Source organism: Psittacula echo, assembly GCF_963264785.1.
Source record: "Psittacula echo genome assembly, chromosome: Z".
Lineage (NCBI taxonomy): Eukaryota > Metazoa > Chordata > Aves > Psittaciformes > Psittacidae > Psittacula > Psittacula echo.
In genome coordinates, this window is record NC_137742.1 from 105359341 (window position 1) to 105385258 (window position 25918).

At 49.0% G+C, this 25918-nt stretch overlaps 1 protein-coding gene across 2 annotated transcripts in view; it reads left to right on the forward strand.

Annotated features, from left to right (window-relative positions):
• The first annotated feature begins 3713 nt into the window (after positions 1-3713).
• ZFHX3 (zinc finger homeobox 3) overlaps positions 3714-25918 on the forward strand; it is a 171312-nt gene continuing 149107 nt past the window's right edge. The window contains exons 1-2 of one of the 2 annotated variants that reach the window (XM_080637309.1): positions 3714-3781; positions 18981-19332. The gene's annotated coding sequence lies outside the window, so the exon portion shown is untranslated. Of the gene's footprint in view, positions 3782-18941; positions 19333-25918 lie in introns of those variants that run through there. The other variant, XM_080637310.1, reaches the window with a different exon arrangement.

Below are 25918 nucleotides of genomic sequence, written 5' to 3' on the forward strand. Positions count from 1 at the left end.
TAGAAACTGTGGGGAGTCACCTGGAAGGTCCATATCACTGCTCAGGTTGGGCTGGGTATCAGTCAGCGGGTGGTGAGCAATTGTACTGTGCAGCAGTTGTGTTAATCGTTGGGGTTTTTTTCCCTTCCCTTTTTAGTTTTATATCCTCTCCCCTTGTTATTTTCCTTATCATTAATAGTGGTAGTGGTAGTAGTTTGTATTATACTTCAGTTATTGGACTGTTCTTATCTCAACCCATGGGGTTTACATTCTTTCCATTCTCCTCCCCATCCCATCGGGAGCATGGGGGAGAGATAGGGAGTACTGAGCGAGCGACTGCGTAGTTCTGAGTTACCAGCTAGGCTTAAACCATAACAAACTCTTTAGATGTTTCACCATCTAAAAGTGAGTTAGTCTCGCAGTCTTCTCATAGCATCACAGAATCATAGAATTGTTAGGGTTGAAAAAGACCTTAAGATCATCAAGTTCCAACCTCCCTGCCATGGGCAGGGACACCTCCCACTAAACCATGTCACCCAAGGCTCTGTCCAACCTGGCCTTGAGCACCACCCTAACACTAAAGAACTTCTTCCTTATATCCAATCTAAACTCCCCCTGTTTAAGTTTTAATCCATTACCCCTTGTCCTCTCACTACAGTGCCTAACGAAGAGTTCTTCCCCAGCATCCTTATAGGCCCCCTTCAGATACTGGAAGGCTGCTATGACTATGCAGCTTCTCTTCTCCAGGATAAACAGCCCCAACTTTCTCAGCCTGTCTCCATACAGGAGGTGCTCCACTCCCCTGATCATCCTTGTGGCCTCCTCTGGACTTGTTCCAACAGTTCCATGTCCTTCTCATGTTGAGGACACCAGAACTGCACACAATACTCCAAGTGAGGTCTCATGGGAGCAGAGTAGAGGGGCAGGATCACCTCCTTCGACCTGCTGGTCACACTCCTCTTGATGCAGCCCAGAATATGGTTGGCTTTCTGGGCTGTGAGCGCACACTGAAGCCAGCTCATATTAAGTTTCTCATCAACCAGCATCCCCAAGTCCTTCTCGGCAGGGCTGCTCTGAATCTCTCCTCTGCCCAACCTGTAGCTGTGCCTGGGATTGCTCCGACCCAGGTGTAGGACCTTGCACTTGGCATGGTTAAACTTCATAAGGTTGGCATCAGCCCACCTCACAAGCATGCCAAGGTCCCTTTGGATGGCATCCCTTCCCTCCGGCGTATCAACCGAACCACACAGCTTGGTGTCATCGGCAAACTTGCTGAGGGTGCACTCAATCCCACTGTCCATGTCACTGACAAAGATGTTGGACAAGACCGGTCCTAATGCCGATCCCTGAGGGACACCACTCGTTACTGGTCTCCAGCTGGACATTGAGCTGTGGACCACAACTCTTCACATGCGGCATCACAATTGTAGTCAATCTGCACCTGAAATACAGAGGTTAGGACATCATTCTCATTTGCTTTGGCTTTTATTTTAACTTTGTAATCTTTTCAATTAGCATTTGGTGGCATATGTGGAAATATGTGATAAATACTGAAAACTGACAGTAGTCTTTTAGTCTAAAATGTCTGAAAACATTTGCTATATACGGTGCAGATAGTGAGTCTGTAATAAAGTTTATCTCAGCAATTCCTACTGATTGACCATACCAGCAACAGCTGGAATTGATGGAGCATCATGAAAGGCATTCATACTTAAGTATCAACAGGCAAGCTTTGTGGTGCATGTGTCTGGTGACCCATTAGCTCCAATTGTTTTTTCACTGGAAAACAAAATTCAATGCAGAGGTAGTTTGGGATCCAAAATATCATGTGATCACCCTGCAGCCTCCCAGAAGTCAATGTAAAGGTTTTCCACAGCTGTAATACCATTCCAGTAACCACTGGAATCTTTAGAATTAGACTTCTTGCTCTGTAGAACTGTTGAGAAATTTCCAACCTTTTACCATCTTCTCTTTCCAGTATCCCATGACGTTTCAATGAGAAACTATTCACATAGTTGTGTACACGATATGCTTTGGTTTTGCTTTTGAATCTGTGTGTTTATACATGAATTTTCAAAGAAATGTTTCTTTTAGCAAAACACAAAAATGTATGGTAGTCAATAATTGTGTTGAACACTGTGGAATTAGCTTAAAGTGAGATTTTCCTCTTTGAAATGAGATTGTATTTGTGTCTGGATCAAGCAATTCTGTGCCAGTCTTGAACCTCTTAAAGATGAAAATCAGAGTAACTGCTGCAATATCGGAAAGGTAAAATGAGAACAAAAAGGCATTTGGCTGATGTTTATCACAGAATCACAGAATATGGTCGTAAAATCATACGAATAACCACCAAAAGATAAATAAATTACCTACCCTACTACTTATTTTCATGTACAGTTTGACACAAAAGCTGAAGCCATGAATCATTTATACCTGTTTTAACAATAATACTCATATTCCTGAAAGACAGTCAGCACTCAGGCTGCCGTGGGCACTGTGCCAGTTGCTGAAAGGTTAATGTCTCAGCAGCAATACATTAAATTATGAATTATGCCAATCCCAAAATGGAAGGTCATTATCTCGGTATGTTTAATTAGCCCGGCTCGAACTTTGCCATCTGCTAGCACTGCCCATCACTAATGCACGGAATGGGAGGATCGGAAGTAAGACGCCAGAAGCAGGAGACCTGCTTCCAAGCATCTTAACCTCACCTGCTGAGCCTGCCGGGATGCCAGTGCTCTGACAACCTTGGTAGGTCCAAAGGCTCATCTACACACCCAGCTCTAGTGGTGTTTGGTGACAACCAAGTTGATCCCCAGACCACAGACAGCGCTGCCTGCCACACAGATCATGCTGAACGTTGCAGAATTCAGGAGTATGAGGAAAACACATCTTGTTTTCTCCTGAGTCTTCAGGGCCAGTTCTTCTGCCAAGCATTTGGTTGATGCTCATATATTCCCATTAGAATATATAAGAATATATTGAATCCCGGTCACATCACAGACCTTACCAGGAGAGGAAAAGGGAGAAAGGTGAGGGCCCAAAATGTTCAAATGTGCCAGAAAAAGAGCAACAGCTGGGACTGGAACAGCAGGGCTCTGGCAGGCCAACGCTGGGTATGTGGGAAGCAACAGCTCGCGGTGGTTTTATTTGCACAGCATCTCTTGCCAATAACTGCACAAGGCTACAATATTTAGTTTTTCAATAAATATTTAATTTCACTTCTTTGTTTATTTATTTTTTTAAAAGAACAAACAGTAAATTCTGTTGATATTTTTATTAGCTAAGATTACGTGATACTTTTTAAGTATAAAGCACTAAGTATTGCCATAACTCACCATTTTTATGAGAGGGCTTTTGGGGGGCTATGTGTTAAAGCTCAGATCAGAAGCATGCCCTGGAAAGTGGAATGTACAAACATGGGGTAAGAACCGAAGTTCTAAGAAGCCAAACACAGTCTTATTTTTAATTCTTCTTTTCCTAGGTAGGATAACCTTGCCAAAGAGAAAAGGAATTTGGACAGACTTAACATACAGCCTGTGCAGCTTCCACTAGCTGGACACTAAAATGAAGAGTAAGCTTATTCATTCCCATCCCAACACAGACCACCAGAATTAAAAGATGTTTTAACCTACATCAGAGACTGAGTCAAACACTTACTAATCCACCCAAACTGTCAAAGAAGACCATTTGATTCCTATGGCTATCAAGTCTCCATATTTCTGTGTTGGATGTGAAGAGTAAAGAAAAAGTCTGGCAGAAATTAGAAGACGTCCCAAGTCAGCGTAAGAGACACCACCAGGTAGAGGCTAAATTCCTTTCTCTTGATTGTCTTACAGTAATTATTTCTTGTCCTCCCCTTGAGTTTCGGCTGATTCCCTCTTCACATTAGCAAAGCCGCTGTACTTGTACTTCTGGAGCAGGTGGCATGGTTCGAATACTGGAGCAATATGTATTAGAGTAAAACCTGCAGACAGAAATAGAAAGTAAATGGAAGATGAATTGATCAGAAGAAAGGCGAAGGATGGTGGGGGTAAAATACAGGGAAGGAAAGGCAAGAATAATACCTTGCCTGTGCACTACAGTAATTTTTTTTTTTTTTTTTTTTTTTGGTGCTCAGGGTGTACAGTATCCATTTGAGTGAACAAATAGAAAAAAGAGTTCTCAGCCCCAAACAGCCAACATACTGATTTATAGTGTGACAGCCTGACGAAACAAGTAGGCAGGCCAGTGCAACTTGGAATAATTTTGCAGAGAGTGAGTTACTTTACTTTGGTATCCACATATGTGTATGCCATCAGATGTAAGTCTTTTGGTTTTGCAATAATTCACTGTAGAAGAAAAACTTCTCTTTCCAGAAAGGTCTGGAAGGGGCATGAGAGATGGTGTCTGAGGGCAGGAGCCAGTGTCTTCCATGGAGGAGAAAAGTGCTGCTGTTTCAGTACACTGTGAAAGGAGTGACAACCTGAACACAGCCTGGAAGGAAGGCATGAGGGAGCACTGCAAACCCCTGCAAGGGGTGTGGGTGGCACTTGGAGTGGGCCAAGATGTGGTGGAGAGTAGAAAGAAAAGGACTCAGGAGGCAAAGCAGGAGCAGTTGCTCTGAGCCATCTAGAACTGGAGTTTCTAACAAGCTGTCCAGACAGACAGTCAGGAGATGAACTTGAGACCACACGTTTTGAATGGGAGAGGAGTCCAGTGGAGACAAAAACCTGTCACAACCACAGGACCAGGACAGCAACAGCAGTTGCTATTCTAAAGTTGTTTTCTAACATCGTTATTGCCACTTCAATTGCAGTTTTATTCCAAAAGCATATTCCAAAGTTTTATGTCCATAAAGGTTTAGACATAAACAAGAAAGAAGTCAGGAAAGTGGTATGTACTGTATAAACAGTTCCACTTTATAATTAATGCTGGAGATCAGGGGAGCAGGAATAGCTGTGCATGTGTGGTCATTCAGATTTACTGTTGGTCTTATTAAAACCTAGTTCTGAAATAATTTTATGCCCAGGTAGGGGCAGAAAGTGAGCAGGATGCCCCCAAGCAACCCATAAATAGTGTGGTGAAGACAAAGCGTTTATTACTTAGCTTCACAAAAGCTCTGTAAGTGCTCTCCCAGGGTACGTATACTTGTACCCCAGATGCCAATTCTGCAAATTAGCATTATTTCTCAAAATACTATGTAAACAGCAGTCATTTGAATACCTGATTTCATCAGAGTCACATATGGCAACATCAGCATCCTTTCCCTGTTGCAGGGTGAGCAGAGTTTTTTCACTGCCCATTTTTTATTTCTCTTGGAATATTATTACTGCTGAAAAACTCTGACAGGGTCTGGGATCTATACAGACCTCATTCTGGAGGATTTTGTCCCATCTCTTTGTCCCATGCTGTCTTAAGAACAACTCTGGGACATGAACTTTACCATTTATCACTGAAGTGAGCTATTTCAAATCTTCAGTTTAACAGTTGCAGTTACTGTGCTGAAAGTTATTTCATGGCTGATACACATAGGGAATTACAAGGATTTGAGATCCTATCAAATCAGCTTTGGGATGTCATTTTTTGTCAGCAGAAAAGCCACTAGTAGTGCTGCTCAGGTTTTGCTGATGGGCTCTTATTTTATCGTTTTGCATCCTATAACTAGTAAGTTGTTAAAATTTTAGTCTTTTGCCATTTTTTATTAATTTTTTGTATTTCATTTCACATAGAAGAGGGTACCTTAGTTAGTAGAGTAACAGTAAAACAGGGTGAGAAAGACTTATAAAATCATCTTTAAATGATGAAATAATTTTCCTAGATAAAATATACTGTATGAAAAAGTGAATATTTCAGGATTTTCTAGGGCTAAAGGCAAGTGTTGTGTTTTAAAGATGCCTATGTTTCCTGTGGGTTAAAGACATACATTTAATACAGAATTTTGCAGGATATTGGACTTCGATATCCTTACATTGGAAAAGTTGCCACTGACAGGAGACCAGTACAAGGGAGGTGCTGAATTTGCTGGGAAGGAGAAAGCACTTTTCTAGCAGTTAATTTATTTTTTTAATCCTAATTGTTTGGACTGTATAATGTTTTGAATTGTGACAGTTAATTCCATGGAAGTAGAAAAGGAAGAGAAGAGCAAGGCAAGTGACTGTGATCAGTAGTCAATAGATATGGTTTTGTGGTACTCCACACAGTTGTTGTCTGTGTGGCTAGGTCTGCTCCCTCACGGTGAATTAGTATTATTCCCATTCTACATGCTGGGAAAATAGGACAAAAGGTGGAGTTTTGAAGTCCACACCTACATGCCTTCATTTTGGGGCACTTCTAGCATGCCCTGTGTACTGCTTTGACTGGTCCTTCAGTGCAGACAGCACGTCTGTGGCAGAGCTACGAATAGAAGCCAGACCCTTGTTCCAAGTCCCAGATCTTCAAGAGTACTTTTAGGCACTTAATACCATTAATTTCATACTCTTTTTGGCCAAAGATCTTAGAAACAAGATCATACTTCCTCCTGAAATAATTCTAAAAATCATGCTTATGTACTCTTGAAGGGGGTTTACTCAGGGTTCACGTACAGTTTAGTTCTATTTATGAACAAACGAGCTTCAGCATAAGTTTCAGGAAAAGTTCTGCATGGAGTGTGCTTTTGTGCAGCATCTAAGTACGACTAAGGCTAGAGAAGAGATGGTGCAGAGTCTTGGTCTTCTTCACGGCAAATGGTGCTCAAGTGGGGCTTTGGCAGAAAGCAAGGGAGGGCTTTGCTTAATGCCTATACACTTCAGGTTCCTTTTTTGCTGTCTTGGAAGGGCAATATTCTCTGCTTCTGTGTCCTCTTTATCTTGGATGTGACTTCCTTCTCTCAAACACAAAATCTGTTCCATTTAAAATACAGCAAGACCACTGTTCACCAGTATTTTTATTCCAATGATGCTTGGATACACGAGGCACCCAGAAATCCTGAGGACGACAGGTCTACAATGCGCTGGAGCTTCTCCAGCCACAGAGGTGCAGCGCTTGCTTGGGCAGCTCATACTGGTATGTTAAAGCTGGCTGAAAAGGCGTAGAGAGATACATAGATTTCTACATAAGATTATATTTGTATTGTGCTAATTCGGCAAAACCAGTTGAAGCTCTGATCCTGCATCTTATTATTAATTGATTGATTTCCTATAACCTCATTAGTTAGTTCGCTGTGACTTCCTCACAGCATGCATAGCTTTGCAGCTGACGGAAGACAGCTCCTGTTGCAAAGTCCAAACACATCGAAAACACCAAGTCAAGGAGAGCAGCACAAGCAGCAAATGGGCTCACACCCAGGTTACTCTTCTTTTCTCGGTTACACAGCTCAAGATCCTGAGAGCTTTTGCTGTGCACCCTTTATCCCCTGACCCTCACAGTCATCATTTTGCCAGTTTCACGTGCCTGTGGCCACATCTAGCCTATATTCCTCCCTGTGGATAGCTGCTCATCAAGTGAGCAGACAAACACAGTGCGCTTCAGTGGCTTCCTGCCTCTTGGGTCTCAAGAGGGGTTTTGGGGCTGGTCACAGGCTGCCCAGGGTCAGCATGGGTGATAAAAGCATCTCCGCAGTCACACTGGAGGGCACAGGCCTGCTGCAGGCGTTGAGGGGCTCCTCTCCCCACACTATCCAGCTCCGGTGGTAAACGTGCTTATTACAGTGCTAATGTCCTGCAAGTGGAATCCTACCTCCAAGTATATTAGGGTAATGAGTTCACACCTAACTAATGGAGACTTAATAGAGTTACTAATAGGCTGCCTTTTTCCCCCCATGGTTTATGACCCCCGGGCTGGAGCTGTCAGGGGAGGGAGAGGCAGTGTTCAGCCCCGCGGCTGCCCCAACCCACTCCCCGCTTGGCCTCCAGCTCCGAGCCTGTGCCTGGCCCAGTGGCCAGTGTCCAGAGACATCATCTCTCCACCTTTCTGCAAGGAAAAATAAACAGTTTGAGGCTCCTGTGTCTTTATTAAACATTTCCTTTAAACTGCATACTTTGGCTCCCTGCCCAAATGCACCAAGAAAGCTTCCACAGAGCAGCTCCATTCCGGAGCTCTGCTGCGGGCTTCCCGGGATAAATAACCCCCACAGCAGTGAGCACCTGTGCCACCGGCTGCGGCCCAAGTGGCCCCGGGCCCGCCAGGAGAGGCTGATGCAGCCGGCCGGACACCCCACGCCACCAGCACCCGGGAGTAGCCCTGTGGAGGAGAGCAAGGGAGGCGAGGAACCGGCAGCGCTGTTTGCCTGGCTCCGCTCTCCAGCACAGACACGACGTGGCAGCGAGGTGGGTGGGGAGGTGGCTGATCTATCTGATCAAGTTCGTCCAGTGCTATGGGCCGAGACGGTTGGAGCCGTACGTATGAAGGGGGTTGGGAAGCTGCTTTGGTTGTGAAGCAAAAGCAACCATATGTTTAAGCCTGTCACACCCGAGGAGTGATACGCTGCTGTTAAGGGTGCTTCACCTGCCGCCAGCACAGGGTCAGGAGTAGGTTGTGTCCCTGCCGGCATGGCGGCCACCATCATGCCCCGGGAAGTGGACACCATGTCTCTAAGCTGCCTCAGGAAGCGGCGGCAGCAGCAGCACCACGGCTCTGGCGGCGTGGGCTGGCCAGGCAGAGCGAGGAGGGCGGTGGGAGAGGGGCCGAGTGCAGCGGGCAGCGGGGAGGGGGCACAGTGGCGGGTGATGTCAGCGTTTCCTTCTGGATCAGTCATGTGTGCTTGCCAGGTAAACAGTCTAGAAATAGATGGGAGGAAGGCAGCGGATGGAGCGTGCGACTGGGCTGGAGCAGCTCTACTTAACCCTTGCCTCCCCGCTGCCACCCAAACAGGCAGCTTCCCTTGCCTTCAGGGGAGCAGAAACACAGAGGAGTAAAACAAACCTGTACCTCCTGTGTCATGGCTTTACAGTGCAGTGCCCGCTCTGGATGACAGTGCTGGCAGAGCAGGGTAGAGCGTATGGATCTCCCAGGTGGTGGTTGGAGCAGACGTGCTCCATCAAGACGGGAGGTGAGGCCAGTGGGAGCCGTGGGTCGAGGTGCTTAGGAGCGCTGTCAGCTCAGGGACCAGCCAGGCCGGGAACCGCCCCCTGCACTGGGAGCAGGTTAAAACCCAGGTGTTCTTTGCAAGCACAGAAGCTAGGTTAAATCTGGGGATGCCTTTCCAGCAACTGAACAACATGAGTCTAGGTATAGAAAGATCCGCAATGTGCTAAGAATATTCTTAGTTTGCTCTTTCTTCATTCACTAGAAATGTGCCTTTTCTGTGGCACTTTTCAGATCAGCCTAGCAGTTAAATTAGTAACTACAAGAAAAACTACCTGTGCTGCTTGGAGACGGGGTTTTCCAAATCCTCACTCACCCCAAACACAAAACAGAGACTGAGCATGGCTGGGAGCCTGGCCCTCCAGTCCTGTCCCTCATTACTGGTCTCAGCAGAAGAAACACAGCACCATGCAGGCTCCTGCTGGGGACAGGGACCGTGTCTTTTTCGGGCAGGGCAGGGTATTTTTTTTCAGGCATTTTCCAGGCATGATAATACAATACTGTGCATCATTCAGGTGTCTGTGCTGTCTGGAGCGGCAGAGGGAAACTGCGAGGATAGAAAGCTGGGGAAAACACCCTCAGAGGCACTGCTGATGGCCAGGTGCCTAGTCGTCCTTGCTCAGCACTTTCCTTTTCCCCCAGAAAACAAAGCTGCCGTCATAGCAAGTACCCATAAAATGCAAGGCATCCTGAGTGCAGAGATTAGTGGTAATTTTACAAGGACTCAAATAACGTTGGTCTGCAGGGTGCAGCACTGCCTTGAAAGGGAACAGCAGACATTTCCCCTGGAAGCAAGCTTCCTCTTTAGAGCAGTTTACAGCTGAGGCAGTGTCAGATTGTGGCACAAATATACTGTCAGCCTTTGGCTTGAGAGATGGACATTTGATATGTCTTTCTCTTGCCGAAACACGCTGCCTAGACACGACTCCTAGCATGGTTATTTTTTGAAGCATTATGTAATTGGCTTGCATGGTCAGTAGTGCTTCCTTAACAAGCCTTTCAGCAAACCCTCTGCCTGCCGTAGCCAATCCTCAATCCTTCCATACACACTTACTCACGCAGGCTCAGTCTGGAGTAAACTCGCTGCTAAATACAGTTAGAAAACAGATGAAACCAGGCTCGGAATAGATCATCCACTCCCCGTGCTACGTGAGATGTGGTGCATCCGAGCCCTGGGTGCTGCTGGTGTGGCAACAGGGTCATGCTGGTGTCTCCCAGCCAAGGGGTAGCCTCCTTTGCTGTGCCTGTCTGTTATGGGGGAAAAAAACCTGATTTTTGGAGCATGGATGAGCAACCAAATGGGAGCTGCTCCCAGTGTCCCTGTCTTCTCTTCCCTGCTGTGATGGTCTCATGCATTGAGGACCAGCTTTGGGGAATCTCTCCTATGGCGCTCAGGCCCAGAGGGACATTAGGGCTGTTAGCTCCCCAGTTTCTGTGTGAGCTGAAGCACTGAATTAGGAGCAGAGTCTCCAGCTCCCTTCATGGTCAGGCTCTTCACTGGTCCTGCAGCACAGGCTGCAGTGGTGCGTGACCGGCCCAACCCTGTGTGCGGTTTGCAGGATCTTTCCTCTCCTCCAGCCGTGGTCAGCCCGCAGGATCTGGCTCTGCTGAGTCATGGCTTCCTGTTTGTGATTGCTGACTGGTGGCAGCAGTTGCAGAAGCAGTAAGAGATATTAAAAAGTGTGAACTTCCACGGGGACCTGAAGATACAATTAGGGCTGTGCCAAGAAACACACTGCAGCGAGCTGTTGTTTAAAGGGATGTAGAGCGCTGCAACCCCTGCAACTGCAGGAAACAGGAAAAATGAGCATTGCTAGCTTTTTATCATCTCTGAACCCAAATAAAAATTGCCTTTGACTTCTGAAACTCACTCTGGCTCTTTTCCATGGTCCTCCTCAGAGCGTTTGATCCAGCCTTCCAGTCTGGGTCTCCTCTACCTGCTGCTGCTGAGACGTGGGGATCCTTGTTTGTTGCTTTCACTGGAGACTGATTCCCCATGGAAAGCCTATGTGTTACTGTGTAAAAAGGGCTGCTTTGAAAGGCTTGCACAACTGTAATGTTATTTCCATTCTTTTTTAAATGAGAAATATCTCTGGGGAGAAGCAAGAAAGTATATGGAGAAAGTGCTCTTTGATCATTAAGATCTAAATGCAGCATCCAAATAGTGTGTCTGTTTCTTCATATTATGCTGAAATTCATCTTCAAGTGCTGCTCCTGGGTGGGCATTTTCCTGTTTCTCATTTCTTGGCTTAAACTTTAGGAAGCATTGCCACTGGTTTCATCTCTAGCCCTGGTGATAACTGTCTCCAAAAGTTATTTCTTCACCCTATTGTTTACTGTGTTTATATCAGCATTTCAATTTGTGTTTTAATTCCATAGTAATTTTTTTTAGCCTTACTGTCAGAATATGTGTCCTGGTTATTCAGTTAAGGACAGGAATTAAGAGGATGGTGTTCTATGGATTGTGTGTCACTGGAGGACAGAAAATGTGCGTAGGCAGATCTTTTCTGGATTGGAGCTATAATAGTTTGCAGCTAAGAAAAAAATCTTCATTTTTGCACTGGCATTAGACTGATTTTATTATTTTTTTTAACCCTATGACAGACATAAGGCTGAGGACAGGCATAGAGAATGTACATTGGGGCAGACAAAAAGAAACACTGCACAACCTCAGTTATTTCAACAAATATCAAAAGTGGATTGAGAGTGGATGAAGAGGAGGAGGAGGCAATAGTGAACACACAACACAGTTCAAGCTGGCAAGGAGCCCTTTCTTGAAGAATGTAAGAAGTTTAACCTTTAGCATTCAAGTGTCTGGGCTTAAGTGTCATTATGAGCAATACTTTCCTCCAGCACAGCCTCTCCTGCCTGGAGGAGGGCTCTGTGCAGCCTTGTCAGTTTTCGCTGTTCCTTTACCGACTATAAAAATGGGTCTGTCTGCATATGCTCAGCGAAGTTACTTCTAGTGACACTGCCTCACTTGGCAAAGCAAGCATGGCTCTGGAGGGGTCCAGGGAGGAACTGCCCCCCTGGGATGGCCAATGCCAGCTCTGCTGCAGCTATGGCCTGATACAGCGAGCACTATGCCAGAACAGTGTTCTCTGCCTGAAACTAGGTTAAAGATTTTGTGCCCCAGGCTTCCCAGTGGAGCCCGCTGGCTAGGGTAGGGGCTCCCCCTAAAACACTACCTGCAGCCAGCTACTGCATTCAGGGCTTTCAGCCACCAGCTCAGGAGCCCCCGCACCAGGTACCGCTGCCCTTCTCACCAACTTGTTTTGGCCGCAGGAAGAAAGAGTATCTGGTGGTGAATTGGTTTTGTGAGAAGCAAACTAAAATGAGGAGGAGGGAGGGATGGGCCTGGTGTTGTCATTGTTGTCATCGTCATCACACACACATCCCCCCTCCCTGTGCTAATCTCACCTTTTGATGGAGGCAACACAGGGAAAAGATTAGAGAGACAGCAGCAGAAAAACATCATACCTGGCTGCAAATAGACAGGCTAGATGTGACCCTCCAAATCATCTCCAGCTGTAAAACACTTCAGGGCTGATAGAAACCACACGCATCCCAGGCATAACCCAATCTTCAAAACTGCATTCCAGTAAGAATGCAGCATGGACCTGAAAGAAATACTGCCTGGGATTCACGCCTCGGGCTGGGTGCTGGGGTAAGGGTGACCCCTCCACTGGCCGCAGGGCTGGGGTGCAGGGTGGGCTGCAGGGCCCCCAGCCATCGCTGTGGCTCCCCAGCCCTCAGCTTTCTGTCCCAGCCCACCCAGGGCACAAATCAAAGCAGCTGCGCCGGCTAATAGGGGAGGGTCGGGGTTAGCTGCAGGGTACATCACCGGCTGGAATCCGAATTTCAATAAGCATGCCTCACATGTCAAATGTGCTTATGTTAAATACAGGTAATGCTGTGAGCGTATGTTTGAGAGCATGATTCTTTCAGATTTCTTGTCTGATTAATTTTGCATCTTGTGTCGGTGATTTTTCCATGCAAAGTAGTACAGGTTTTAGAGGAATGAGAGCTTACATTTAGAAAGAGGTAAAGATGAACTATTTGATTAACTGTAGCAAAGATGCTATGTCAGATCAGATTTCTCACTGCTTACAACTTGAGTTTTGCATATGTGGTTATTGTATAGCAAGTACTGGTGCTTCACGCTCACAGAATAATTTGATGCAGGCTTTTCTGCAAATCTCCATCTTAATTCTGAAATAATTTGGAGGGGAAGAAGGCAGATGTTTTCCAAGAAGCGTTTGGTACCTGTCTGGCACTGAAAGATGAGAGGCTTGCAGTGCTGTCCCTTGATCCTGGCCCACATGGGGGATGACAATGGGAATGCACCACGCAGGGCCAGGGTCCCTCCGCCGCCAGCTCAGCCTGAAAGACCCAGACTAGCCACAAGATAAGCCAGGTTGTTTCAGTCACTGTCTTGACGCACTGTGAATGTTGTGGAAGCCACCCTGTAAACAAGAATTCTTCTCAATACTGAAAACATTTTTTTTCGCATTCTAGTTCTGTGGGAACTGTAATGTTATTTTGTAACTCGTTTCCCTCTTTTTTCCCTTTAAGATGGTTCCCAAACATTTATTGTGGGATTTTTCATTTAAGATAGTTTTCTAGGGAAATTACTGTGACAGTGATTTAATTGTTTAATTAAAATCTGACATTGATGACAACATAAATACAATAGGCATGAGGTGATATAGGCATTAAACAACTGCAGTTGTGGAATACATCCATAGAGTATGCTGAACACACAGAACAGCTCACAAAGAAATTATGTTCAATATTTATCAGGTTAGTGAGTCCTAATTAAATGCCAAGACTTTTTTCTCCATTTTTCTAAAAAAGCAAAGAAACATATAGATGTGTTCCAAGTGTTTATTTCCATCACAAACACATCTATTCATGTTGTGTTGTGGCCTGCCAAAAAAGCAAATTCATATTAAAAATCTGCTAGTTGACTTCAGGGGTATTTACTCAGTCTGACTACAGGAACTAAGCCAGAGGTTTGGAGGTAGCTGGAAGAGACCAGTGAGTTCTGCCACTCCCCGTAGCTATAGTAAGTCCAGTGATTACAAAATAGACAGACTTGTTTTAATAATTGTGCAAAACCACATAAATATATTGAAGACAGCAGAAAAGAACAAACCTTCCTCTGAATTCCTCCCCTTGACCCAAATCTCTTCTGAATCCTATAGAATGTGTCTCTTCTAGAGAAATATATATGCTCCTTCTCTAGCATACCCCCACATCTCTCATCAATAAAGTAGGCAGCCCCATGCCCATTAAACCATGCGTACATGCCTCCAGAAGAAATCCCCGTTATCTGGATAGAACTGCTCAGTAGTTCATGTCTCAGCCCTCTCCTTCAGAGCCCTGCTGCATTTCTGCATCCCAACAATGAACATGCTGCTGTTGGAATACCCCTTTCTATGCCTCTTGCTGAGCGTCTTTAAATGGTATCAGATCGCTTCTGCAGCTTAGACAGCCCTTTGCAATCAGTCGCTGCTGATCCTCTGCCCTTTCCCCCTTCCCAAACCCCTAAATAACTGCATCTGCTCCAGCCTAATCCATGTCAGCCTTCCCCTCTTCTTGTATGCAACTTTATGCAAACAAACTTTCTAAATGAAAAGACAGCTTACCTGGGCAATGCTCAGAGTATAAAGTAATAACAACTGATAAAGGCAGACATCCCAACTCCAGTACGGGGATTTGATTGCACATTTCCATTGCAAAGGAGTAGAGGGAACTGGAAATCTGACAAATGCCTTTAAATTGACCTGTGTTTTCACAATGCACGCTGTGTTTAAAATGAATGGCAGACTTTATCATTTGGAGCTCCTTCAAGAACTCTGGCCTTCTACGCTTTGTTCTGATTCTTCAGACACATTTCCAAGAAGCACAAAGCTACATAAGTGGATGAAATTATGGAGATCTTTTTCTAAGCAGGATTTCTCCCCCCTTCCCCCAATAATTTTTAAAGCCTGAATTTAACAAGCTAGCCTGGAATGTCTTTCTTATTCTATCCATATATTAGTCCCTCATGTCCAGACGGCCTCTTCAAAGCATCAGTGTGCTCCACACAGCATTAGGCGGAGGGAGGCAGCGTGCAGCCGCCTCGTGCTAAGCAACAGGACATGGTTGTGGTCCCTAAAAATTCACCCTAGTCAACTGCTTCCACCACAGCCCCAGGCAGATCTGGCCCAGGACAGAGCTGTTCCGAAGCACTCGACAGCCAAGTCCTATTTCTACGGGAGGACTCAGTCTCCCTGCAGAACCCGGGAAACTGAAGCCGCTTTACCCCTGGTTTATATATCCAAGATAACAACCATCTTTTCTGAAAGTTATGTCCAGAAAGCCATATACACTGCCTCAGAAAAACCTTTTTCTTCAAAGTTGTTCCTCCAATCTGTATATATTTTTGCAAATAATAACTTTCCTTTAAAGCACTGGTATTAGCTCCATCCGTTCAAAATAACAGAACTGGAACTATACAATTCTATGTGCAAATAGACCAGGTATGATAGCAGACAAAAAATTAGAGTTAACCTAATAATTCAACTGTGTCTTTAACAAGTTTCCTATGGGAAAAATCAGTCTTCCCCACAGATCTGACACTGAGAGCTTCTTTCTACTAAGCACATTAAAGGTTATTTGGACAAAAAATCCTGTCTATGCATGTGTAAAGATATGTACATAGTACCAAGAGGTATCTGTAGTACTACAGATGAGGTTTATCATGATTTCTAATTAAAGCAAGGGTAGTCCTTTCTTGTATTTTAGCAACTGTCTTTTTTAGTGATTGTTTTTTTTGCCTAGAACAAAGAAACCTTAAGGGAAGTAAATTTTCAAGACGAGAAATGCATGCACGAATGTGTAATCATACCTAACGATTCCTATACAAATTATTCCTCAATTCTTTAGATTTATTTTGGTACTTGTGCAGTGGTTTATCTGGCTGGTCCTGCAGCCATCATTCGTTCAGTCCCTTCTTTTCACACACATACACACACACCTCATCACCTTTTTCTGCCCCCTCAGTAGAACTGGGAGCTCTTCTATCCCCCAGGCTCTGGATGGCCATGTCCAGAACATCGGGCAAACCTCTGCCATGGCTCCAGGTGGCCATTCCCCTCCCCAGCCTCATCTTCTGCCCTCGCCAGGAGGGGAAGGAAGATGTCCTAGGACTTGACCCCAGCACAGAGCCTGCACAGACTGGACCCAGCTCCCAGGAGGGTGGGGGGCCACAGAGTGTGCTCCCCACTCAACCCTTGCAGCCCTGGGCACCTCTGACCCCGGCGCCCACTACCCTCCTCCCTTTCGGGGCACTTGGGATCACCCCGGGAGCATGAACGTACAAGAACGCAGGAGCAGTGAGAGGCTGTCGCAGGAGGGCACAGCGCAGCATGGCCGGAGGAACAGCAGAGCCGCTGAACAGGGGGATGTTTGGTTTGTGTTAACTACTCAGACAGATGCACTCCGGCATGTTTGCATTTATGGGATCCATATGTTGTCATGGGAAATTAGAGGACAGCAACACAAATCTAGAATTCGCGATGCAAATGCAAAGAAAATGTACATGGCTACCAGACAGCGTTTGATCATGTTCTTGCGAAGGTGCCTGTTTCTGGAGCATTAACAGTTACTAGGTTTACTTGCCACCTTCTCCACATATTTACTTTTTCTTTGCTCTGCAAAAAGTGTGTACACAGGCAGCACTCATTCCCAGCCGGGTCCACGAGATCAACAGCCTCTGGTGAAAACACGCACTCCTTCTAAGTTACACCAAGTACCAAAAGACAAGGATTACTTTATTCTCACCTCAACTTCATCATCCGAACATGTTTGTTTCATACTCAGCACAAACAACAGTTCCAAATTACACGCACCTTTACAGACAGCGCACCAAGCAGCCCTGAAAAATCCAACCCACCCCAAGGCTTGCTGGTTTGGATTTGGGCTTTCCCCCCATCCCCCCACCTTTTTTTTTTTTTTTTTTTGGGGGGGGGGTGGTGGTGATGGTTTTGTTTGGTTTTTTTTCTTTTTTCTTATTTTTTGGAAGGGCAAGTAACTTAACAATTATTCTTCCATAAAGCTAGACAAATAATTTTTACACATTTTCAAGGGCAGCTTTTAAAGGCAAACTGGTAACATACTGTAGTCTATGCATTTAGCAACCCATCAGAACCCACGCATAGCATGCCCATCAGAACAGTACACCTCAGTGCTGCATTTATAAAACTCATAGAACTATGGTACATATTAAAATTCGAGTCTAAAAACCTGTGAATACCTTTTCCAAACGTAAGACACTTACAGTACCGTACCAACCAGTACAGCCCTTCTTCAATTTCTGGTCATCTCCCCCTTCTTTCATTCCCCCATCCCACTGAAAGGGACTTGTCAAAATTTCAAAGGACTACCCCCACCGTAAAAACCTGGAAGGCTGGATACATTTCATCACAAATACTTATTAACAAACATGCAGTTTATTACCTTTCAGTATAAAATACATCTACATTAAGGTTCTCCCAAATGGAAAAACTGACCGCAACTGCATTCCTTGTTCAGTGCTATGAAACAAACCGGGAAGTTAATTACTTGGGCTACTAGGAAAAATAAAAATCAAAATGGAAAAAAAAAAACCAAAAAAAAAAAAAAAAAAAAAAAAAAGCAGCAATTTGCAAAGCTTCCTTAGATTTTCAAGACAGATAAGTTAATTCAGCTTCATTTTTGCCAGTAATAAGAGTCTCTTACAGAAAGATGAAGAAAACATATTCTTGAAGCCTGGAGAGAGGTTCTTTACTGGTCCTCCTAAAATTCAAATCCCACATTCCCAACGATCATCTACATTTTTTCGCTAGGGCTGGAATGGGGAGGGACAAGCTGCTGGAAATAAAAATTTTAAATAATAATCTCAGATGGACCCGAGCAGAAAGTGAAAAATGTTACCGCAAGGCTACAGAGATATTTATTTAATCAAACCAGAAGTTCTGTTGGGACTGGAGGAATGTTGCAGCCTTTCCTAAAAAAAGAAAAAAAAGGGGAAAAAAAGGGGGGGGGGGGGGGGAAGAGAAAGCAAGAAAGAAAAAAGGCAGAGGCACAGCCGCCTCCTGGAGTTCCCCATTGTCCGGGGCTATAGAGAGCCCCGGAATGGCATTAAACTCACAAAAGGCACATTGTGCGGGGGACAAAAAAAGCCCCTTCTTCTACAATAACTTTTAGCTTCTTATTTTTAGAAAATGACAAAGCTGTTGCCAGCGATGGCTGGTGAAACCTGTAGCCCGGCTCCCAGCGAGGCCGGGCGCGGCCGCATCGATCCGCTGTCCCACTTCGGAGCGGCGGCCGCAAAGTTTGAGCGGGCGCTGGCCAGATGCCGCGGGGATGGGCGCTGCGGGCCCGCTCCGCGAAGCTCCGCGCCCGCGGCCCGCCCCGCTCGGGGGGCCGGGGCGGCGCGGGCACAAAGTTGCGCTTCGCTGCCCGCGCAACTTTCCCGGCTCCGCCCGGGCAAACTTCGGCAGCGAGGGTCGGCCCGGCCCGGCTCCGCCCGGGGCAGCGGGGGCAGGTGGCCCAGCGGATCGCCCCGCTGCCGCGGAGCGGTGCGGAGAGGAGAGGAGCGGAGCCGCCGAGCGGCCCGCGCGCCCCCTCCCCGGCGCAGCGCTGCGCGGCTGGGCGCGGAGCTGCCCCCCCCGCCGCGGGCTGGGGGCCGGCCGCTTGCCCCAAGTTTCGGTGCGGCGCCGCCGCCGCGCTCCCCCCGCCCGCTCCTGCTCGCTCGCTCCCTCCCCCGCCGCCTGGGCTGAATCTTATTGATCCAGAAGGTGGCTAATTAGCCCTTCCCGTCGTGCCTGGGTAATGAGGCACATGCGCACTGCACTAATCAGCCATTTTTTGCAGGAAACTAATTAGCAGAATAAAGATCCAAAGAGTTTTTTTTTCTTCCCAATCATCAGATCTGAGTCCGGGCGCTTCCTGCTCCGGCGACCGCCAGCCCCGCCGCCCGCTCCGCGCCGCTCCGCCCCGACCCGACCGCCGCCGCCGCTGCTGCTGCTGCCGCCGCCCGCGGCCCCCTCTCTCCGGGGGGCTGCAAACTCCCCGACAACGATGCTGCTGCTGGGCAGCGGCGGCGGCGGCGGCGGCTCCCGCTCGGCTCCGGCTGCTGCCCACGGCTCCTGCTGCTACTGCCCCGGGCCCCTCCGCGGAGTGCGCTCCTGCCGCCGCAGCCGCCGCAGCCTGCATGGGATCTGTAGCCCCCGCGCCGCCGCCCGGGATTAAAAGCGCCGCCGCCGCCGGAGCAGCGACCGCGTAAGTGGCAACTTTTCTGCCCTGTCCCCCGCTCGGGCTCCTCCTGCTCGGGGCGCCCGGGCTGCTTTGCATGGGGCTGGTCCGGCCCCCCCTCCCGCCCGCTCCCACCCACCGCCCCGGATCCCCCAGCAAACTTTGTGCCGCTCGCCGTCCCGGAGCCCCGCCGTCGCCGCCGGGGACGCGCAGGTGCCGGCGCCGCGGGGGCCGCTGCGCGTCCGCGGAGCCCCCGCCCCGCCCGCCGGGCCATGGCCGCGGGGCGCGGAGCGGCTCGGCGCTGCGCCGCTTTGTGCGCGGCGGGGCGCGGGCGGCGGGGGTCCGGCGCCCCCCGGGACCCCGTGGGGAGAGAGAGGCCGTTCGGGCGGACCCCGCGGCCGCGCAGCGCCGGGGACGCGCTGGAAAACAAAGGGGCGAAGAAGTGCCCGAAACTGCCCCGGCGCCGGCGGCCCGGCCCGGCCCTCCGCCCGCCTCCGCCCGGCCGGGCGCCGCGCCCGAGCGGCCCCGGAGCGGCCTGGCGAGCCCGAGTAATTCCGATTTTTGTTTTCCGCGGGCAGGCTCGGTTTTGGGAAGAATGCGGCTAGGGGGATGGGGAGGTGAAGCAGCGAACGGCGCTGTAGGCCGATCCCCCTTCTCAGTTTCAGTTTTTAATTACTTAATGCCGAATCGCACGGCGCTTATCTAAATATTTGCAAATGCTCTTTCCTATTGATTCCTCTGAATAAACTGTGCTCCTCGCCCGCGGAGGGAAGGCGGCTCCTGAGCCAGCCCTCCGAGCGGAGCCGGGGTGCGCGGAGCCGCGGCCGCTGCCGTGGGGCTCTGTGTGCACGCGTGTGGCACGCACTCGCGGGCTTCGCTGCGATATTTATCATTTAGGTTGCGTTTGTTTTGGTTTTGTTGTGTTTTCTTAATTATTATTATTTATTAGAATTATTTTTAATTTAAATTGTTAAACTTTTCTTTGCCCCCCTTTTTTTTTTTCTAAAATAGAAATATTTGTTTTGCTCCGAGAAAGGGCTGTTTCTCTTTCAAGCTGGGCTTGAAGCTGCTCGTGGGTTTGTCCTGTACTTTGTGAGGATATGGAATACAGCTGCATCCCTTGCTGGGCCGTCTGTCTGTCTTTCTCCTCTTCTCGCTCGTGTTTAATATGGAGCAATTTTCTGGAGGCTCGGTGACTCGCTCCTTAGGGTCACATTGAGTTCGAATCCCACTGAAGGTGCAGGGATCCTGTGATGGGGGAAATAAGAGAATAAGGAGGACAGGGTCAAGTTGTCTGCTCAGAGGCCAAAACTCCCACAGCTGCCTTTAAAAATACATATATAATATTCGGCTTTCCTCACTGTATTACAAATTGCAGCCTCCCCTTTCAGGTATTTTCTTTACAGCTTAAAGACCTCTCTTCCTTTTGCCTCCCTCACAGCTCTCTCCTGCCCCCCCCGTTAGGGTAGAAAAGGGGGGGAAGGAAGGAAAATAAAAGGAAAAGAAATGGGGGGGGGAAGGGGAAAAAATAAAACTCATTGAGTTTAGGCAAATAAGGTTTGGTCTCCGTATCCTATTACAAAGCACTTTGAATATGCAAGACATCACACAAGACCAGTTATTCCAGTTACGACAAACTTAAAAAAGAGAAAAAAAAGAGAGGCATGTTTAGATTGTAATTTGTTAGAGCAAGAATTGTATTTAAAACTCTGTCGTTTAATTTTTTTTTCCAGCTTTGCATTGCATCCAGCCTTTTTCTGATGTCTAGGGCTGGGTTTGTTTTGTTTTTTTTTTTCATTATTATTATTATTATTAAAATCTTTCCGTTGAGTTTAGGAAGACTGCTGCAAGCAACACATTTTCTGTATTTTTGTTCCTGTATCTTGGAGGAGAGTTGGCAGGGATTCTGTGGTTTGCAGTTACACAATATGTTATCATGTTTTTAATCACTAAATCATTGCAGTGGTTATAGATTTACAGTCTTAGGGTATTACTGTGAGCAGCAGCGCAGACTGTATGTACAGAACATACGAGAGCATGCAGTTAACATGTTCGTGAACTTTGCTTTTAAACCGCTTCCCAGCCGAGCTCTGCTGGAGAGGAGAGCGAAGCTTTTGGCATCACCTCTCCACGCACTTGAGGAAAGTTTGCACGAGGCTCCCGGCCAGGCAAGAGCTCTCCGATGGGTGCTGCGTGCACCCCGTCCCACAGTGCTGGCGGTAAGCGGCGGGGCAGGGGCGCGAGGGTCTGCCAGGGGCCTGGGGGGAGCAGGCACCCTGCCGACCGCCCCCTGCGCCCGCTTCCCCTTAAGTATGTAACAGAGCCCTCGGCAGCATTAAAAATTCAGCATTACAAGCTGATTGTAATGCTCCCTCATTAGGGAGCACTGTCTGGTCCGGCATTAAGCACAAGACAGAGCGTGGCTTTTCGGCTGCGGCACCGGCTGAGGCTTGAAGAGCAGCCGAGTGGAGGGTGGTCATGGAGCAGGGTGCTTCGGCTCCCATAGCCCCCCGTAGGGCTATGCTGGGCTCCCCGCTGCCGTGCAGCACCAGGCCTGGGGCTCTTGCTCACCCTCCCGGCTGAGGGCTGCTCCTGCGCAGGCTTCCTGAGCTGCCCTCCTGCCCAGGTCCTGCTCCCCAGGCCAACTTTGGTCAGAAACAAAAGCAAAGAAAAGACATATTAAAGGGTTGAGGAACTCTGTGCCTAGACACAGAGGTTGCTTTGCTGTATTTGTTTTGTTGTTTTTTTCTCCCATTCTTTCCTTTTCGTTCATGGTCATTTTGGGAACAGTGGCCAGCGGGAAGCCCGCTGCAGCCCTTCTCCCGCACACCAGCGGCGCGGCTCACAGCAACGCTGGCCTTCCTTCAGCTGTGGGAACCCGATGCCCTCCCTCCTATCTTGCTGCTGCCTTTTGTTCCCGCAGGACCGAGGCAAGGTGCTGCTCGGTGGCGGAGGCGGTGCAGGGCCTGGCACCTTTACCTGGCCTTGTCGTGGCTGCTGTCAAACCGCGGCCCGACAGTGGCTGCTTTGACAAAGGCAGAGGCGCGTGTCCCTCTTTCATCCCTCTGTTCTGACCCCCCGCCCTGGTCCCGATGGTGTCGTGCCAGAGGCCAAGAGCAGCACTGAGGAGCAGATTTACTTTGGGCCTGGCTGGCAGTTGAACAGCTTCGGCGGGGATTGCTAAATCCCAACTCATGTACATATGGCTGGCTGTGGTAGCCTGCCTGGTAGTGCTCCTGCTTTATAAAATACTAACAGTAGTGATGATAATAATAATCAAAATGTTGAATGGAGAAGCTGAAAAATGACTAGTGAGCTTTTACATCAACTTTATTCACACACTGTTCTCCTGGGGCTCGGACTCCCTTGCACGAGTGTTTCCTCTGCTGGGGTTGGACTTGCTCATCTGCAGTGGGAGAGTTTTCAGCAACCATCTTCTCATAGGTGCTAGTGGTGCTGGAGCGAGAGGTGTGTTTGTGCTGGGAAGATGGTGTGGTTCAGGAGGAATGGGCTGGGAGGAGGCCAAGTGTTTCACAACTCTGTTTCCCTTTGCTAGAACGTGGCCGAGGTTCGACCTTTGCATGGCTTCAGAGCCGAGTTTGGCCAGCGGGAAAGGTGGGACATAGACAAAGCTGGGTCCCACCCGATTCCCCATTCTGGCCATGTGCGGGATCCACTCGCTGCTTACAGGGCTGTGGGCAATGACTGAGGGCAGGGTTTTGGCCTGGGAGACCTCTTCGGCCTAGAGCGAGGTGACCATGGGGCTGCCCTCCTGCATTGCCTCTGTTTTCTTATGGTGGGGCGTCACCCCACACCCTCTGGGAGCTCCCGGGGGAGGCCAGCAAGGGCAAACCAGAGGGAGGAACATCTCCCCTGTGGAGCGAGGCTGCCCTGCCCTTCTTGCTCCTGCCCTTGACAGCCGATGTTCAGGCTGGGCGTCCAGCACATGGCAGCGCCGGGGCTGCTGTGGCAGGAGAGTGGGAATCAAAACATCTGTGCGCAGGCCTGGGCGCTGCAGCCTCTAATGGTTTTGACGGAGCTGTTGTGGTCTGTTGTCTGGAAAATCTGCATTCTGCGCCGTGCCCGAGGGGGGCCGCGGCACCACAGACCGTGGCGGTACCTAAATATAACTGCCTCTCGCCATGAGGTGAGGTGAGGGCAGGAGGGAGCAGGGCCGCCCATCCCGCCTCCTGCTTTGTTTCTCATGTGCGATTCATGCATTTGTGTTTGCTCCCGAGGTTGGGGTTGTGTGTAGGCAGGGACTGGAGAAATAGAGAAATACCAGCTAGTTTGTAGAAAACCCAACAATCAAACAGGGTGGGTGGGTCGGGCTTCCCTTGCAGCTGGTGGCCAGGAGGCAGTGGCTCTGGACGCTGGGTTCGGGATCCCACTGGACCTGGAAGCCCCTGCATGCTCTTGCTCTGCAGCCCCTGGTGTGGCAGTGGGCCACACCACCCAACTTGTGTTGGTGATTCTCCTTCTCCCGGTAGATGCTGCGGGCCTCACTCGGATCCTGCCGTGCTGGTTAGGAGCAAGTGCTTTCCAGCGCTTCCTCGTTGGCTCAGCTGGACAGACATGTCCAGCTGTCAGTGCGGGAGGTGGGCGATCTCCATGGCTGCAGGGTGGTGGCATCCATATGTGGTGTGCGCTGTGTGTGTTTCCAGAGGCAGACTGTAAATACAGTTAAAGTTCATCCCCATCCGAAGTTAATTCTTGGTTGGGGTTGTCAGGAGGGAGGCGTGCTGGTGGCTGTGCAGTCACTGCTGCGGGTGGCTCCCAGCACGTCCCGGGAGGGGTCTGAGGCCTGGCTGTGTACGGTGGAAGGGCGGTGGGACAGTCTGGGCTTGAGGTGCCCCACCGTGGATACGCTGCAGCCACCCTGCTTTGTCCTTGAGTTTGCTGCTGAGAGAAAAACACTTAGCTGTTTATTGTAATTTCATTATGTCACAAGTGCCAAACATGGCTCTTGCTAATAAAGGCAGAGCAGCAATGTGGGTTTTTCCTATCCCCAGAAAACAAACATTTCCCGGTGTTTTGCACTGCGTAGTGCACATTGCTGGGGAGCAGGAGGGTGCTGGCCCTGTAGTGCCCAGGCTTACAGGTCTTAAATCTGATGAGGGCTGAGCCACGCTGGTTCCCTCGCTCAGCAGTGATGCTGGAGCAGACGATGTGTGCGGCAAGTCTGGTGAAAAGGTTTACTCCATCCTCTCCCAACCCTGGTATCCTGGAAGGTGGAAGCTCCAGGGTCTGTGACACATTAGCTCTAAGAAAGTATTTGTTTCGATGGCCCAAGGATGCCTGCTGGGCAGTTGGTCCCTCCTTGGGCAGGATGGGAGCAGACATGCTCTGGGAGCTGCTCCCGACTTCTTCGGTCTCTGGGAGCGAAGCACCCTGCATCCCACCTCCCGCATCCCACTTCACATGTGTCTCATGCGTGCGGCTGCGCTTCCTTGGCCAGTGGTAGCTTAGTTCCAAAATGGCTGGTTGGCTTGGTATAGTAGCAGGAGTTTTAACCCTCCTTTTGCCATGCTGCCACTGAGTGTCTTGTGCAAACAGACTGATGCTCCCTGCAGAATTCAGAGCACATACTTAAATGTTGATAGTAACATCACGATGATGTGCCTGATTCTGAGAGGTTGGGTTGTTGGGTTTCCTGAGTGTCTGTGACGTCTGGTGATGGGTTTGGAGGTTTTTGGTCTATTCCTTCTCTTTACAAAGGAGCTGAGAGTAAAGAAGGGGGAGGCAAGGGGGGTGCAGAGGCACAGTCAGCTGAGCTGTTGTCAGATGTACCTTGTTTGGGGTGAGAGCTGCCATCAGGTGCATGTTGTTTGGGATGATGCAGAATGTGAGGGTTCTTCAAGGCATTTTTGATGAGATACCATGTAATGCTAGCAGGCCTGGAGATTAGTTCAGAAGACTTAGCAGGGCGAGTGTGTGAAGCACCGAGCTGCTTGGTATCTTGAGTGTATGTTCGACAGTTGTAGGATCTGCCAACTAAAGCTGTTCCTGCAGCATCAAGATGTTGAAGATGTTCTGGATTCAGGCTGCGCACACCAGCTTGTGCATTTCACCCGTGCCTCTTGTGTTGCAGAGGCTGGCGCGCAGACCCTTGGACACATCTGGAAGCAGAGCAGAGAGGCTGCCTCTGAGGTGTTGGGGTGCAGCAAGTTCCTGCAGTACAGCTGCAGAAGTGATACCACGAGGCTGTAGCTGCCTTGGTTTGCTCTGTTTGACAGCATTGGCAGTCCATGCGCAGCAGCAGGAGCTGGGCTTAGATGGGCTCCAGCAGCGTGTGGTGGCCGCTGAGGCTTCAGCGGTACCGCTGGGCAGCGTTGCCGAGGTGGGCTTTGCGGTGTGTGCCCTGGCTGGGCTGAGATTGCGTTGCTCTGCAGGCAGAGGAGCGAGTGCAGGAGGGCCGGTGGCCATGGTGGGTGGAGGAGCGGAGCGTGGCCGGCCACCGCATCCCCGCTGTCCTTGTGTGGCTCCCACCGCAGCACCCTGACTGCGCCAGACAGAACTGTAGATGTCAGGCTTTGCACAGAAAGGAGAGCGAGAAGGGAGGGCGAGGGAGAGACAAGCGCGGCAGCGGAGCTCTGAGCTGCAAATTAACCTC